Source organism: Chelonoidis abingdonii, chromosome 20 (genome assembly GCF_003597395.2).
Source record: "Chelonoidis abingdonii isolate Lonesome George chromosome 20, CheloAbing_2.0, whole genome shotgun sequence".
Taxonomy (NCBI): domain Eukaryota; kingdom Metazoa; phylum Chordata; order Testudines; family Testudinidae; genus Chelonoidis; species Chelonoidis abingdonii.
In genome coordinates this window covers 22,421,740-22,435,365 of record NC_133788.1, presented here as the reverse complement: position 1 = coordinate 22,435,365, position 13,626 = coordinate 22,421,740, and the positions used below count along the sequence as shown (strand labels likewise).

Here is a 13,626-nt window from a genome sequence, read left to right as displayed (position 1 = left end):
AACGCTGGTGCAACTGACCTGATGGCAGCAATGGTGGGAAAGTTTAGGGGACAGGGAAGCTACTGCAGACCTTGAAGAAGTGCTATGCCAGAGCCCCAGAATGAACTGCTTGAGCTGCTGGGAACCAGGGACGGATTGGAGGAACAACATTTTGCAACGCAGCCGCTGGGAAGATAGCAGATTACAGCCTACAAAGAACCTTCCTGCTAAAAACAGAAGTCATGGAGTATTGTAAACAGGACACAAATGTCTGTTCATCTCCATTCAAAGTGATCAAAGTTGCAATTAAGGCTTTCCCTTGCAGTAAAGAGCAGCAGGTGCTTAGTTACATTTCTGTGATGGGGCGGGGAGAAGAGGCTCACGTATTCTGAAGTAGCAGGAATTGCATTGTTCAGTGGTTTACCTGCTGGAACATTTATTTTCCCACACCCCCACTGCATCTGCTGTTCTCCACATCCAGCTGGGGCTCAACTGGCCCCAGTGCTGAGGCAACCTCTCCCACATAAACAAGTCAGTTGAGAATTTAACAGCCCGTTTGATAACCAATATTAATTTACAGTAGATTAAAAAAAGGTGTTAAACAGATTTTCAGGGAGAATGGTCATTTGCCAGACTTCTCTCAGCTGCTCCTGATTCAAAACGGGAAGTCACCAGGACCTCTGAATGGTCTGGTGCTGTAACCTGTCCCCATGTTACAGATTTGTTCACCATCTCCACAGTTGTGGATGGTGCTCCAGCTTTGCAAATCTGAGAGTGACTTCACTTCGTGCAACAGCAGATTCACAGTGACGGGAAACATTTCAAGCAAAAATGTTTCTCTTTTAATGTGATTTAAAACAATTCCCTGAAATTATCATTAATTAGCAAAGACAAAACAAAGAAAAATTTTTCTTTCTGAATAAAACAATGTGTGTGTGAAATCCCTAAGCCAAAACTCTATGTCACTTCACTTTGATGCCTTAAATTGGAAGACAGCATTTCCCTCGTATTCTCTAGGTCAACACAGCTGCCCTTTCTGTGTCAAGCAGCAATACTCTGCACGGGACGAACTCTGAAATTTTAAGAGCATTATGCTCCCCCAAAAGGTGCATGTGTCTATACTCACCCTACTAGACTACATTACAACTCACGCAGTGCATTTCTCAGGCTCGTTAAAAACATGTCAGGTTTATTGTGAATTTAGGAGAGTCTTTGCTCAGTAATTTCTCACTTTCAAATACTAATAGTTTAATATTTGTCTCAAAGTATAACAACCCCACCTATAATATTCCATTACACAAAATGCACTGGATCAGGATCCAAAAGTAAAAACTAGCCAGGACATTAAAAAGGACATTTCAGAGTTCACTGGACTGCCCAAGTGTAGAAACAGCAGTAAAGAAAAGGGAACGATAAGCTGTATTCGACAGCATGTTGTTATTAGGCAGGCAGGGTTCTTCCGTTCCCAAAGTCCTCACCCCAAGGACCTGTCTGCCCTAAAGAAGTTTGTAAGCATTTTCTCTGCATAGTCCTATGGTGCCAGATGCAGCATGGACAGGTGGGAAGGAATTTTTTTAGATACTCAGTGTCTGCATACAAGCAGCAGGCTCCGCTGGCAGCAGCGACACCATATCATCATTAGGGTGGCTGGACACGGCAATGTTTTCCCAGTGTAGATGAACTCTCTGTGATAACCATTAGGATCCAGAAATCAGGGAGTAAACCTCCCAGTCAGAGGCTGAGATGAACCAGAGATTTGTTTTAAAATGAAAATTCAGCATTGCTTCCCACGCCCCTTCAAGTCTGTATGGCAAGTTTTTCTTGGCAGCAATATTGCCAATTTTCTCTTGGCTCAGGATCAACTTACCAAGAGTACTTCAACCCTGAAATCATTTCCACTGATCACTCACCACGCACCCTTTAAACCAGAGCTGACAGACGGAGGGGTGAAAAGCATCGCTGCTGTATTTCAAGTTTCATTAAAGAATGGCTCTTGCTGGGATTAAGTGTGACAGTGAACCATTGATAAGTACTCACGGAGTATGGTTTTTCACCCAGTTGAGCACCTACCGTTCCATCTAGACCACGTTTCCTCAGTTCCCATGACACTCCAGTTAAGGCAGTGGTGGGTAAACTTTTCCAGCCACGCCTCCCTTACCATTAACGGAATCTGTCCCTGCCCCCGCTCCATTACTGCACAGCCGAGGCTTCTTCAGCGGTGGAGCTTGAGCTGGGGTCGGATGAGGGCTGGCCTGTGGGTGAAGTGGAGCTAGGGCTGGGAGTAGAGTGGGGTTGGGGGCAGATCTGGCCTGGAGGCGGAACACGACTGGGGTTGAATGGGGATGCAGGAGAAGCTGGTCTGGGGGTGAAGTGTGGCTGGAGCATGGTGCTCCCTCTCTGCCCCCAGGGGCGCTGGCCTGGGTCCCATACCCCACAGTTTAGGGACCACTGAGTTAAGGACACATCAGCACTTTGATTACAAACCCATTTTTAGGAGTTGCTACCTCAGCTTAAAAAACCCCACAACACAGCAAAGCTTCGCTGACAAGGCCTCCGTCAGGAAACACTCAAAACATATCGTAAGACTTTCAAAAAGCCTTGACAAGGTCCTTCATCAAAGGCTCTTAAGCAACCTAAACAGCCATGGGATAAATTGGAAGGTCCTCTCATGATCAGTAAGGGTTAAATGGCAAGCATGGTCAATTTTCATATAGCAGGGTCCCCCAAGGATTGGTACTGGGACCTCTTCTGTTCAACATATTCATAAACGAACTGGAAGAAGGAGGTGAACAGTGAGGTGGCAACATTTGCAGACAATACAAAATTACTCAAGATTACTGTTAACTTTGGACTAAACTAAGAGCTACAAAAGGATCTCACAAAACTGGGCAACAAAATGGCAGATGAAATTCAATGCTGGTATGTGTAAAGTAACACATTGGAAAAACAATCCCAACTATACACACACAGTGATAGGATTTGCTGTCACCACTCAGGATAGATCTTGCAGTCATTGTGGCTAGATCTCTGAAAACAGCTGCTCAATGTGCAGTAGCAGTCAAAAAAGTGACTAGAATGTTAGGAACCATTAGGAAAGGGATAGATAAGATAGAAAATATTATAATGCCACCATATAAATCCAGGGTATGCCCACATCTTGAATACTAAGTGCAGTTCCAGTTGCCACAGCCGTGCGTCCCCCCTCCCCCCAATATATATATATATGAATAAATAAAAGAACAAAAGGTGGAGAGAAGGGAAATAAAAATGACCAGGGGTACAGAATAGCTTCTAGATAAGGAAAAACTGACAAGACCTGGGACTGTTCATCTTGGAAAAGAGATGACGGGGGGGGTACGATAGAGGTCTATAAAATCATGAATGAGTGGAAAAGATGAAGAGAGTTGTATTATTTCTCCCTTCATAAAACACAAGAACCAGTAGTCACCTGATAAAATTAATAAGCAGCAGGTTTAAAACAAACAAAAGGAAGTATTTCTTTGCACAACGCACAGTCAACCCGCAGAACTCCTTGCCAGGGGATGCTGTAACAGTCAAAACTATAACTGGATTCAAAAAAGAACAAAAACAGGTTCCTGGAGGATAGGTGCATCCATGGCTATCAGCAAAGATGGTCAGAGATGCCACTCCATGCTCTCTCTGGTTGTCCCTAAGCCTGACTGCCAGAAGCTGGGACTGGATGGCTCACTCAATAATTGCCCTGCTCTCTTCATTCCTCTGAAACACCTGGAACTGACCACTGTAGAAAGACAGGACACTGGAGATGGACCATTGGTCTGACCCAGAATGGCCACTCTTATGCAAGTTATGTTACAAGAGTGCTCAGAACTCTGAAGTTTACATATTTCCAGATGTTTTTACCCCCATGAAGCTCAGATGGCAACTTCTGACAGCTCTTATGGCTTAAGTGCTCTTCGTCTTTTTGAGAAATATAAGGACCTAAGTGAAAAACATTTGAAAATTGGCTACCGCACATTAGAGGTGGAAGGATCAATACAATACTGGATGCAGCTGTGTGCTACAGACCTGAGGAGAGCCTCTCCCCCCACCGAGCAGGAACAGAGTATGCTTAGGAGCAGGTCTCCTAAGCAGGGATTCAATTGATTTGAAGCCCTTAGAGATCCATGCAACACGTGTTCTATAATCTGACATGAGGAAATTTAAAGAAATTACTCTTGCGATCATGCAGCGATTGTGCCCAAGCTACCAAGAGCTCGGCAATTCAAAGTGAAAACTTGCCCCTCATCCATTGCTAACTTTAGCGCACCTCTCCTTCCACAGACCCCGCCGTCTGATGCAAATTGCCTCGATTCTTTAACAGTCTTGATATTTTGATATTTAAAGCCTGGGACTGGTGAAGGGATTAGTTTAATTCTGAGCACTCCTGAAAACTGGGCCAACAATAGGTACTCCTGCTTGTTACTTGCCCATTGAATTTCACAGAGTGCAACTGTTTTGTTTTTAGAATGATAGGCCAAAGGTGAATCTCTCTTTTGCAAACTCAGAATGATCCACCCCAGTCCCATCTGACCCAAAATTAGGGCATGTCTAGACTACGCGCCCTATCGGAGCATTAAAATCGATTGCTCGGGGATCGAAATATCGCGTCTGGTCTGGACGCGATATCTCGATCCCAGAGCGTGCTTAGATCGATTCCGGAACTCCAGCTAGACGACCGGACTTCCGGATTCGACATGTCGAGCCGCGCGGATCGATCCCGCGCGGTGAAGACGGGTGAGTAAATCGATTTTAGATATTCGATTTCAGCTACGCTATTCTCGTAGTTGAAATTGCGTATCTAAAATCGATTTAATCTTGTAGTGTAGACCTGGCTTTAGTCTCGTTGGTTCCCCTTGAAACTCCAGCAGTGTAAGTAGTCTTACAGTCAGACTACTCAGATCCATGCACTGGTAAGCTGCTACGTAGTCAAGGTGAACATGGACAGTGCCAGATACGATCGAAGGAAAGATGTCTTTTTGAATGTCTGTTTGAAGCATGCATGTAGTTTGCTCTCCTTGCAAGCAATATTTACAGTTGCTGTGCAAAAAATGGAAGGTTATACAAAGCTGATCACTGAAAAGAGAGTGTTCTACTTAGAAATCATTTTGTATATACACTGCATACACCTCATATTTCTCTTCCCATTTCTTTTCCTACAAAGAGCCTTGGTAGTAAAGACGGGCACTTGCTCCTCAGACAGTTTATTTTCTATTGCTAATTCCCCACCAGAGATTAGCCTTCCGGTGTGACCACTGACTCCACAGCAACCAACTATGATGTAATAAGATGGCAGCGACATCATATGATTAACAGCAGGCTCAGATGGACTCAAGCAAAGATGCTCTATTCAACTTGCAATATTAAAAAAGCAAGAGACATACAGGAGAGTGTGTGTGACAGCATAGAAGGGTTTCTAAATAGAATATTTTACAAAGAAGTCTGCAACAGGATGACCTGATGTGGAGCATTCAAGACACCTGAACACTTAAGTACAGACAATAGCTTGAGGAGTGCCCAAAGGTCTGCGAAGCTTTGTAAATAGAAGGTTTTGGAGGTGTCACAGCAATCTAGCAATCCCCCGCTCCCAGAATGCTCCGAGGCTGCGCCGGATAAAAAGATGGCGCTGAACTTAATTTGACTTGTCTTCTTCCCACAAGCCATGTCACAATTTTAAAACAGAGGGATAGGCAGATATGCTGTATTTGCACTTAAAAACAAATGTCTGCCTTGAGTTTTAGCCAAGTGTAAACAAAACACAGAAAAGAGAAGGGTTACTGGGGAAATAAGAGATCAAAAACATGTAATGACGGGACAACACAGATCTTATTAAACCATCATTACAAAATACACATGGAAATGCACAGTTTTCAACACTGACTACTCAAAAGGACACAAACATTTGCTTAGAGAAAGAAGAAATGATTTGTGGGTTTAGCCTACTAGGCAACTAGAGGAGTTTCAAGAGAAAACCCAAATCTTAACTTGCTGATAACCATTACCAATAAACGAATGTGCCGCATGTGTTCAGATACTCTGGTGATAAGTACCTGCCTAGACTGAAAGATGCACTGAAGTAGGAGAACACAGCCCTTAGACACTTGCAGAACAAAACCAATTACTTTCTTATGTCAAGATGGCTAGTTGACACAAATGCCCTACTTCAGAGAATGCTACTGAATTTCCTAGAAACGCGCTTTTACCACTGTGCCAACTTAGTTAGTCCTCCATATTTCACGAGAAGATATATAGACACACACACACACACACCATCTGCTAAGTGCTGCAACATTGATTTCTTGAGTTCAAAAACTTCCAAATGAACAGCATGCAGATCCTGTGCTGGGGTCTTGGAGACTGGGCCCCTTTACTGCTCCCCCTTTGTATGAACCTCTCAGGTGCAATACAAATTCAGAGATTTTAAGGTCAGATGGGATCATTAGATCATCCAGTCTGATCTCCTTGACAAGGACGACAGAATTTCATGTCAATTACCTATTTATTCAGCCCAGTAACATGTGTTTGACTAAAGTAAAACGACAAACAAAATAGGACATACTTCCCAACAATCACTCCCTGACCAAGTCAACTGTTTTATGTACTTGGTTACGCCTTTCCTCTGCTCTTTATTCCTAACATAAAACCTCCACTTTGGAACAGAGGTGTTGCTATACCAGAGCGGATCAGTGGTTCAGCCAGTTCCATCTCCTAGCTCATCCCAGCGCTGCCAGCACCAGATACTCCAAAGGTAAAAGCACAACGAATAAACTGCCCAGAGAGCACGTTTTGCCTAGTGACTGGCTTACGACAGGAAAATTTCTCTCCCTCATAAAATGTTTTTTTTAATCCTACATGATGTAACTGTTTTTATTAGATTCCAAGATCAACTACTCCCAGTTAGCTGTAATTGTTGAAAGAAAGCTGCAGTACCTGTGTATATACACATACAGGGCAAACTGCCTTTAAGCAAACAAATTACACCATGTTATGACAATAATAAGGCAACAAAAGCAAGGAAGTTCAAAGTTAAGGGTGCAGGCTTGACTCAACATGTCTGTGTGGAAAGAGGGTTCTTTGAATAGCAGGCTGACTTTACATAAGAATCTGGTTGAAGATGGAATGTCAGACAATTCCGAATTTCTGACTCTGCTCAATGCCTAGCACATCTGGTAAGGTGGGAAAATGGCCTCTGAACTAGTTCTAAACCAGTTCAGGTGAATATGGTTCACATGCGGTTGGTCAGGTCAGTATGGAGGGACAATAACTCTTTCATAACTACATAGGCTAGGACACAGGATTCTGAACTAACTGACCCTGATCAGATCAGCCAGATAATCAGCATTTCAACAAAATTAGTCTGAAGTTGTTTAAATCTCTTCCAAAAAATACTGTTTTAGCCTGAGGTTCTATAATAAAGGTCCAAAAAGGTGTCATACCTGGACAGAACCGGGCAGCCTTAATATGAGCTGGCCCCAAAGGGCCATGCTCTACTGATCGGCTCTTGTCTCTAGAGAAGTGGAGCTGGAATGATAACTTCTAAGAGAAAACCAACTTTTCCTTGGAAGTGAACATTTACACAGCAGTCCCAACAGACCCCAGCATCTCAGAAGTAACTGGCATGGTTCACGGCCATTCCAAATGTGAATCCGGCTGGACAGCTAAATATTTAAAGTTAACTATTTATTGCTTGAAAATTAGTTACCCTGGGATCACTGATTTCTTGTTCAAGTCTTGATCCTATTTCAGGCACCCCTTCTGCCTCTCAACATTAGAATGGCCATACTGGGTTAGATCAGTGATTCATCTAGGTCAGTATCAGTGAAACAAATACAATCCACCTCCAGGAAAATAGACCGGAAGTCCAAGCAGGAAGGCTAGACATGGATAACGCATCCTCCGCCTGGGTTAATGATCAACAGAGTTCTCTGCTGTGTGCTAAAACACACCTATGCAAACACAGTGAGGTAATCAGAAAAAAGTATCAGGGGGAGAAACACTGGGGAGTGACAGGCCTTTCCATGCACTATTTGACACATTAGGATGAGCGAAAAAGGGAAGAAAAAAGAAGAAATGTCACTCAGCTCACCTGCTATAATCAGAAACAGGCTGATCATTCTAAGATGCTGGGTAGAGAGCAGCATGGAACCGATGCTCAGTTCACAACTTCTTTCCATGAAGGATGGAGCAGAGCATTTATTATACTGTTGCCCAAGCATCCAAGGACATATAGCTGTATGCCAGGAAAGTAATATTGATATTCAATGCTGATGAAAAGTCTCTACCGAGCTTTTCAGGTGGGAAAAGATCTAACCAGTCTATTTTGGGGTTTCAAGCAGTCAAAATGACAAATGACCCTTAATTCACAGCAGGAATTCAAATCAACTGCAGCTGAAAGTAGTAATTTGGGCTACGTGGAACTCCCCTTTCCTTCAATCTCCATTTGTCTGCAGCTCCCTCTTTAAATCCCAAGTGTCAGCAACTCTCACTATAATGGTAAAATATTTACAAAGGTAGAAAACCAGTTAAACTAAAGCTCTTCACTAGAGCTCCACATTTGCAGAGATACAGAAGAGCCTCCAGGATACTGTAAATGTGGCATCCACATATTTGCTGGCTGTACACATGCCTGACACAAGGAATTACACTGAAGATCAAACTTTACACCTACCAAGTTAGATTTCAAGATAAAGGGCATGATCAGGTTTCATCTGGGGGGGGGGGGGAGAAATGAACACAGGATAAGGTCTAAAGTGAGGCATGGGTAGGAGAAATGAGTCAATAAAATGAATATTAATTACATTGTGTACAAAATTAAATGCCCTATTAACAGCTTGTAACATCCCTTGTATGTTACACAAACTCCAAAGGAAGCTGGTAACTTAAGTGGTAGCACTATCCTCCATTTTCCAATTCAGCAAAGACATTTCATGACCAGTTTTAACCCTTTGCTGAAAGGAATTCTACCGAGATTTCCAGTTGCTTTCTTCCTTTAAAACAGAGGTTCTCAACCGCAGCCCAATCAGCGCATAGCTGTGGCCCATGTGACATCCTCAGGGCCATACAGGTAGTGCACATATTACATCGGATGCGGCCCACGTATCACAGAGAGCTGCATACGCAGCCCACAGTGGTAAATAGGTTGAGAACCACCGCTGTAAAGGATTCCAAGACTCACATAAAACATATTTGGAGAAACTGGTAGTTCTACATTCCTCCTTTTATTCTGAAACACAGTCTCTTCAATACAGAGAGTTTAGCTCCCATAACTGGGAACAGGCCATCGTTAAATAAAGGAATCATTAAAGATCTTTCTCAGTTTACAGAATAGCAAATACAACATATGTATAAATATTTTGGTAAAATGCTTTTATCAGTGCTCTAGCTAGTACTCGTGTCCCCCTTACCATAGTATCTAGGTAAGGTTTAATCTTTGTCACAGACCCTCTGAGGTGCTAGAGTGCTCTTAAGCCCATTTAGCAGATGGAGAACTGAGGCATAAAGACAAAGGGACAGATTTTCAAAAGGTACAGCTAGGCTCCTAATGGGATTTTCAAAAGCACCCAAGTGCCAAGGGGAGTTATAGATGGATCTATAGGCATCTAAATACCTTTGAAAATCTGTCCCCAAGTGACTTGCCAAAGGTCACAGGAAGTCTGTGGTGCAGCAGGGAACGCCCTAACCACTGGACCAGACTTCCTCTTTAAAATACAGAAGGCAGAGAAAGAGACCTGGCAGTAAAATTTAAGACAGTTTGCTCCCTTCTCAGGGCTGAGTAACCCATATTTCAAGGACTAATACATGGAATAAGATATCAAAACCTGGTGATTAATCCTAAAGAGTGAGGGCAGACGGCAAGTAGAGTGGAAATTACTGTAGGTGTCTTCTGGTACAAATTCTCGAGAATTTACAGGTCTGCCTCATCTACTCTGATCTTTCCAATAGTAGTTGTGATCTCTGCTTGAAATTTTAGGTCTTATATAGGAAAAAGCTAACAACTAAATGTCGCTCCCACTGAGTTCAACAGGAGCAACAGCTGGCCCTAAATCAAGATACAATTTTAATGGCGGTATTTTGATAAACAGTAGATTCTCTTCAATGTTGATTTTAATCTTGTGAATGAGATATTTTCAAGGTCCAGTCCTGCTGGCTAAACCACCAATTCAAAGCGTGAACATGGGAATCATTTTTTTGCTGATGCCTGAAAGTGACAGCCAATTAGCTAACTGCATCTACTTACAAATACACCCATGTAAAGGTTACTGGCATTAGCAATCCGCATGCTGTCTTTACCATTCCACACAAAGAACAATATTTTGGTGCAGCAAACCTTGACGTCTGATTTTGCAGGTAACTGTACAAGGATCTGTGATCTCGAACTGAATTCCTGATTTGCAAAGCAAAACATTCTAATTTAAGAACAATCAGCTGAAAAACTCCCTGCTCTCCAATCACAAAAAGCACACCATTGTCCCCAGTTTAGAACTCTGTTCCAGATAAGTGTGTTAATCCCCAGGCTCTTTAATACCCCTTAATCTCAATTTATAGGAGGCTGAGGACAGCACAAGCTCCCTGATAACTGAGTTATCACCAACTCCAGGAAAGGAAAGAGTTTGGTCCTTCCAAGCAAATTACAATTGCAGCTGCTCCTGGACACAGCACCCTTGGGCTATCAGACCCTCAGAGACAGGAAAAGTTGAGCTCTCCTTCTCCACGGCACCATTTGTGCTCATCTCTCTCCATAAAGAGTCTCAGATTGTGGGTTAAATATTTGAGTAATGTATATAAATCAAACACATCTATAACCACTGAAATTGTTACCGAGCTACCTAACATAAGCAAGACATCATAAAGTAAATGTTTCGGCAAATACTAGCAATTATCCTGATACAGAAGAACAAAAAACCCAACCCATTTGATGCCTCAGATCCCCCAGCGCAGACACATTTTGATTTCTATTTACAGAGACCTTGGGAACACTGTCAGATCCCCACACTCACAGGCACAAATGGGAAAGCTGTGATGTTTACAGGCAAAGTGATCAATTAAACAGAATAATTACAAACATGTCAGGTCAAGGATGGAAGGCTTAGAGGGACCTCGTTAAACAGATGAGGCTAACAAATACGTAGCACCAATTGTTTAGTCTTAAACACAAGGAAGATGCAACAGTGGCCAGTAACCAATTTTATGACAAATCTGAGAGAACATGCATCAAGCTAAAATGTCCAGATTTCTGGGGGAAGCTCTTCACAACAGGAACGCTGCAGCAGCTGGCTGCATGCTAGCATTTTACCTAACTATTCTCAAGCTTGTCTTGGTCTATTCAGAAGATAAAACAGAAGCTGATTTGTTGGAAGAACCACCAGGCATGATGATACCACTACCAGTGTTTACCTTGAGACTTGATCCTCCCTTGCTACCAAACTCCCCCAAAGCCACAATTATTTAGAAATGAATATGCTTATTTGTAGGTGTATTTAAATCAATGTGCACTGCTGGAGGGACTGGTTATTCAAGAAGCTTAGCAATAGGACGTGGAGCCTTTCAGTTTGAAGCTGGCCAAAATTGGTAGTGACTTGTAATCCCTATCCACCCAGGACTCAAACCATAGCACCATTTACTGCTGCAATGGACAAGTCTTGCTGCTTAGGGCAGTATGCAAGCTAGACTCCAGCTTATGCATTTGAAAAAGAGTGGAGGGGATCTGCAGAGAGGAGGACAGCAGGTGCAAGGGTTGACAGTTCAGGATCCCCCCCATCAACTACTACTAATCACACAAGTTGCTAGCCATTGGAAAGCAGAGTTTTGGAGAGTGCCACTCCACTTTTTGTTGCATCAATTGTCCATTATCCTGAACAGAAAGGAGACAGGACACTGACTACAGATGGAAGAAGATTTGGAACAGAAACAGGAGGACAACCAAACATTTACCAAAACCACAGCATGTCACAGTGGTGCCATGCATTCCCTTAACCTCACGCATGCTGATGGACTCCTAGCATTAACCAAGTAAGAGCCTGTCCTATCTGCATGCAACTAAGAGTTTATCCCAAAGTTTCATGTTTCCAGGGCATCCTTGCAGAAAACAGAATAGCAGCTAATGCCTGGCAATAGAAGAAAGCAATCCCTCCTCCCGCTCCTCAGCGCACACTTTATAAGAGAACACACTCCTCTCAGAGCCTGGGGAGAAGAAAGTTTATAGAAAGCTGAAATCGGAGGCTAGTAAATTGTTGCAGTCTAGTAAAGTATGGAACAAGGCAGAAATGAAAAGGCTAATTTGCTGACAAGATCCTCTGTGGCTATTTTCATAGCATTCCCCCGATATCTGATACCCAAGCCCGAAGTACTATGGGAGTTTCAGTCTCGGACTTTACGAGGACAACTCCTTTCTAAAGCCTCTGCTGATACAGGCAAAGATTTTCACCAGTGACTAGTGATTGTGGGTGTCCATGTTATAAAGAATCTGATTTTCAGAAAAGGCTGAACACTCACCTTGAAAAATTCAGGCACTTGAGGGAATCTCAAGTTGGGCACCAAAAACACAGCTATTCAATGTCACTTGTGAAAAGCTTGGCCATGGTGTAGACTCCCCGCTGCCTGGATTACTGGCCTGACATTAAAGGGGCAGTCTGAATTAATAACCAGAAAAGATCCTTAAAAGAAAAAAGCCATTAAGACAAAACGGTGTATTTCCTTGCAAACTGCCCAAGTCCCTATCCAAAAGGCAAGTGAAGAATTCTCCCCCCACACCCAGGCAGCTGTCCTGCTCTTCCAAAGACAAACAACATTTCTGACCAAGCACCTTCCCAGCACCACATGATTAAACCCATCTCTGCGCTCCTGGGCACGTGTTTCATCAGCGCAGTTCCTGGAAGGGCAGATACTGTGAGAACACAGAGTCTCCTCCAGCCGGGAAGTGACACAGGCTGAGCCTGATGAAGAAATTCAGCTAATGAGGAGTAGATTTTCCCTTCCCCCTGCAGGAATCTCTCTCCTCGAGCCGGGTCTCCTGCCTGCTGAGGCTGGCTTGGATTTAGCAGCATGTTAAAGAGCCAGGGGAACAAACAAGCGAAAATCCCCTCCGGCTGCTGTTCCCGGTCCAGCCACTGGGCCGCCTCTCTCGAAGGCTTAAAACTGCTGCCTTGGGAGCGGGACAAACTTTCCCCGGCAGCTGAGCTTTGCAGGCAGCCCACGCTCCGATCAGTTCCACGGTGCAAAACTCCGCCGGCCGGAGCATGGCTCCTTCCCTGCCCTGGGCTAAGGCCTGGCTCCCCACCGTGCATTACTCCTGGGGCATGGATACCCCCGGGCCCGGCTCCTTCTCTCCCCCGGAGCTGGGGCCTGGCTCCCCACCGTACAGTACCCCCGGGGCATGGATCCCGCCCGGGTCTGGCTCCTCCTCCCCTCCTCCGGAGCCTGGCTCCCCACTGTGCATTACTCCCGGGGTATGGATCCCCCGGGGCCCGGCTCCTTCCCTCCTCCGGAGCTGGGGCCTGGCTTCCCACCGTGCATTACTCCCGGGGCATGGATCCCCCCCGGGGCTGGGGCCCGGCTCCCCCCAAATGCATTACCCCCCAGGCCCGGCTCCTTCTCTCCCCCGGAGCTGGGGCCCGGCTCCCCCCCCCCCCC

The 13,626-nt window shown here is 44.3% G+C and overlaps 1 protein-coding gene and 1 long non-coding RNA gene across 3 annotated transcripts in view; one reads left to right on the top strand and one right to left on the bottom strand.

The window, feature by feature from the left end:
• The window catches only part of SSH2 (slingshot protein phosphatase 2), a 150,394-nt gene that overhangs the window by 51,831 nt on the left and 84,937 nt on the right, over positions 1 to 13,626 (bottom strand). The window lies entirely within an intron of this gene.
• Positions 12,768 to 13,626, top strand: part of LOC142047975 (uncharacterized) — a 7,343-nt gene continuing 6,484 nt past the window's right edge. Inside the window, exon 1 of the long non-coding RNA XR_012657317.1 lies at positions 12,768 to 12,956. This is a non-coding gene — a long non-coding RNA (uncharacterized LOC142047975). The remainder of the gene's footprint in view (positions 12,957 to 13,626) is intronic.